A 3,901-nucleotide genomic window follows, 5' to 3' on the forward strand; every position below is an offset into this window, starting at 1 on the left:
TCTATTCTTGGGGAGCAATCGCTGAAAAACCGAGGGTGGCAAATGGATTATCTAGCTTACTGGAGACATGTCCCTGGAATCTCATTGCTTTTGTCTATGTTCCAACCTCCCGGAGATAGATAGCTCTCCACAACCTTTGAGACTACTAAGACACACTTCATCCCACAAGATTTACAACCTGAAGGAAGCAGCTCCTGGATATCAACAAAACCACAGGACACTATGAAGACTCTGGAGCTAAATATTTATACTTTTACATGTATACGTGCATACAATGTATACATATGCTTGTGTGTGTATATTATGTGTGTGTATATCTTATTGCTATTACAGTGCTCATCAACAGCTCAAGATGAATGTTACAAATGACTAGAGGGCCTAACTCACTGCTTAAACTTAATTACCCAATATCTTGTATAGCAATAACTTCCTTTTAACTAAATCTACTAGCTATCCCTTAGTCTCTTGACCTCAGCCACTGCATGTGATATGACTACTTACATTCTAAAAATTTTTTATTAGCCATTCATGGATGCATTGACTTCTTCAATAAACAAATATTGATTATCTATTAAATGCTGGCACAACGCCAGGGATAAGGTAATCCTGAGGGCTTTGTCTCCACAGAGCCCACATCTCAGTTAAAAGGAAACTGAGCTCTCCACATTCCCCCCTTAGGCTGAATAATTCATGTGTCGCTCTTTCAGGCTCCTCCTTGTCTTCCCACCACCTACATGTGTACAACCAAATCTTGTCCTATGGCTTCCCTTCCCTGTTATATTCACCAGCTGTAAGAGTAGGCCATCCCTACATTTCAATTAACACCTTTTTGAAACTCCAAAATATACTTCTCCAGCCTTTGCTCAATTTTTCTTTCCAGACTTATATCTGTGACTGTCAAAGCCAGTGATTCTCAAACTCTGGTATGTCAGAAACACCTAGTGAGCTAATAAAGAACACAAAGGCCCAGGCTGGTTGAAGGAAAAGGACCTAGTCTGAACCTTCAGATTTTTGGCAAGTACTCCAGGTAAGTCTGACACCCACGGAAGTTTGAGAAACACTGATAGACTTGGATGTCTCACTAAAATCTCAAATTCAGCTCATCCAAACCTAGTGTTATCACTTTGCCACAAGCGTTCATCACTCTAGACTCACAACATAGGTGATTGTGAATTTCTCTCTTCAACACTCCCTTCTTCCTTTCCAAATTCTGTTAGCTTTTGGTCTCCAAAGATTCTCTTTCATCATGTTTTGTACAGTTATCACATTTCCCATACTCTAGTTCCCTCAGATACTGTATACCTAGTTCGCTTCATACTCTATTCTTACCCAGACTCAATTCATTCTGTTTGCTCACCATAACCTGATTTTATATAAGGTTACACCTGTCTCCTCCTCTAGAATGGAGGCTCCTTGGATGGCAGGAACTGTCTGTTTTGTTCTCTATTTTATCCCCAGTGCCTAGAAGTGTGCTGAGCACATAGTGAATTCTCAATAGCAAATTCTATTAAAAATCATGCATAAAACAACACCTAGCATATATTAGGTACTCAGTAAATTTGTTAAGTTAATGGATAAATCCTATCCAGAAGTGTTAAAAAGATGTTAAAGAATGTTATCACATAAGTCCCCTGCAGAGTAACAACAGTAAAGATCCTTTTGCCATTTGTTCCATCCCATTTCACTACCCAAAGTTTTTTTTTTTTTTTTTTTTTTTTGAGACGGAGTCTTGCTCTGTCGCCCAGGCTGGAGTGCAGTGGCCGGATCTCAGCTCACTGCAAGCTCTGCCTCCCGGGTTTACACCATTCTCCTGCCTCAGCCTCCCGAGTAGCTGGGACGACAGGCGCCCGCCACCTCGCCCGGCTAGTTTTTTGTATTTTTTAGTAGAGACGGATTTCACCGTATTAGCCAGGATGGTGTCGATCTCCTGACCTTGTGATCCGCCCGTCTCAGCCTCCCAAAGTGCTGGGATTACAGGCTTGAGCCACCGCGCCCGGCCCACCCAAAGTTTTTTGTTTTTTGTTTTTTGTTTTCTCTGCAAGTATTTTGTATAAGTTACTAAGCTTCAGCACATTACAGATTTACAAGGTTCTCTCTGAGATTTCAGTGACTTTAGCTTCCACAGCCGTCTTTTTGGTACCTGAAACATTTTAAGCCAGAAATGACATGTTTTCCTTAATCATTCTTCCATCATTCTATTACACACACACAAAAAAATCTTTGTGTTTTATTGTTGTTGTTTTTCTGAAATTTTTTTATTTTTTTATTTAAGTTCTGGGATACATGTGCAGACGTGCAGGTTTGTTATGTACATATACATCTGCCGTGGTGATTTGCTGCATCTATCACCCTGTCATCTAGGTTTTAAGCCCCGCATGCATTAGATATTTGTCCTATTGTTCTCCCTCCCCTCGCCCCCCACACCCCAACAGGCCCTGGTGTGTAATGTTCCCCTTCCTGTGTCCATGTGTTCTCCTTGTTCAACTCCCACTTTTGAGTGAGAACATGTGGTGTTTGGTAGAAAACTTTGTTTTCATATGCAACCCAAAATCCCTGAATTTGAGCCAGCATCTTCTTGTCCAAATCTTCAAATTAGTACAGCCCATATTTTTGGCCTCATATCCCCTTGGTTTCTATAATCTCTGTTCATCAAAACAAAAATGAAAAAATTCATTTTTTAAACAAATTGACAGTTCATCAAAATGGCAATTTTTGTAAAAAATGATTTTTGATCATTCTCCTAGTGAAAGAAAAAAAGTCATAATGGTTCCCTACTACCTACACTGCAAAGTTTGAGCACTGGTGCTGTCAAAATCACTACTCATTTATGTTTGTTGATACAGTGGTTTTTTTAAAAATTAATTTGAATGTTTCCAACTCAATATAATCTTCACCTCTCCCTGTTGTTTACAATCCACTTACTTCACTCATTTCTATGTGGCCTGCCCGACCCGTGGATGCATTTGAATTTCCAAGCCATACCCTATAGGATAAAGTTCAAATTCTTTACTATGGCATACAAGAGGAGAAATGCTCAAATAATAAAAATAATAATAATAATAATAATTAAGTCAAATAATAATAATCAAATAATAGTAATAGTAACAAATAATGATCAGCACCATCCAACTGGGCTTAGTGGTGGGGAGATCCTAAAGGCTTCCTGCAAAGTGTAAATAAACACTTTAATTGCTGAAACACTGGGTCTGAGGAGGTCTAGAAGTGCAAAAGGACACTGAAGGGGCTTCAGATCAGTGGCTATTTATCAACCAGCTTGGAACTAATTTCAGGACAACAGCAACTCACGGAGCACCACCTTTTATCCTCACTGAATACCTAGCTGTATCTGAGCTGTCCCCAATAATGCTGCCACACCATGAGAACTCAGCCTTTCCTTACCACTCCTCTCTATAATGTCCTATGCGCCAGTCTCATTGACACACTAAGCATTTTCCAAAGTGACTGTGCTCTTTCCTGACTTTTGTTTGTTTTGCCCAGGATGACTTCTCTCCCTAAACTGCCTGATACTCATTTTTTATGAGGAAACATTTATTGCTTCCTCTGTCAACTTTTCATCTGCAATCAAAAGTGTGGACTCAGAGTGCTTTGAATGTGTCTTTATTATATAATGTTTCCCTCGATAGGATGAATATTTGTCAGTCTTCCTCTTCCAATGGACTGGGAATCCACAAGTGCTAGGGCTATGCTTATACATTGTAGCTCCAGAATCTACACAGGGCAGGGGGTCTGCATGTTCCATGAATGAGTGAGTGAGTGAATGAATGAATGAATGAATGAACGAACAAAGTTACTAGTGAAAATATTTAAAGCTAAGTAAACCTGATTCCTTTCTATTTATCCATCTCTAAAGTGGCATTAATGCACTAGATGACTTCTAACA

This window comes from Piliocolobus tephrosceles, chromosome 6, assembly GCF_002776525.5.
Source record: "Piliocolobus tephrosceles isolate RC106 chromosome 6, ASM277652v3, whole genome shotgun sequence".
NCBI classification, from domain to species: domain Eukaryota; kingdom Metazoa; phylum Chordata; class Mammalia; order Primates; family Cercopithecidae; genus Piliocolobus; species Piliocolobus tephrosceles.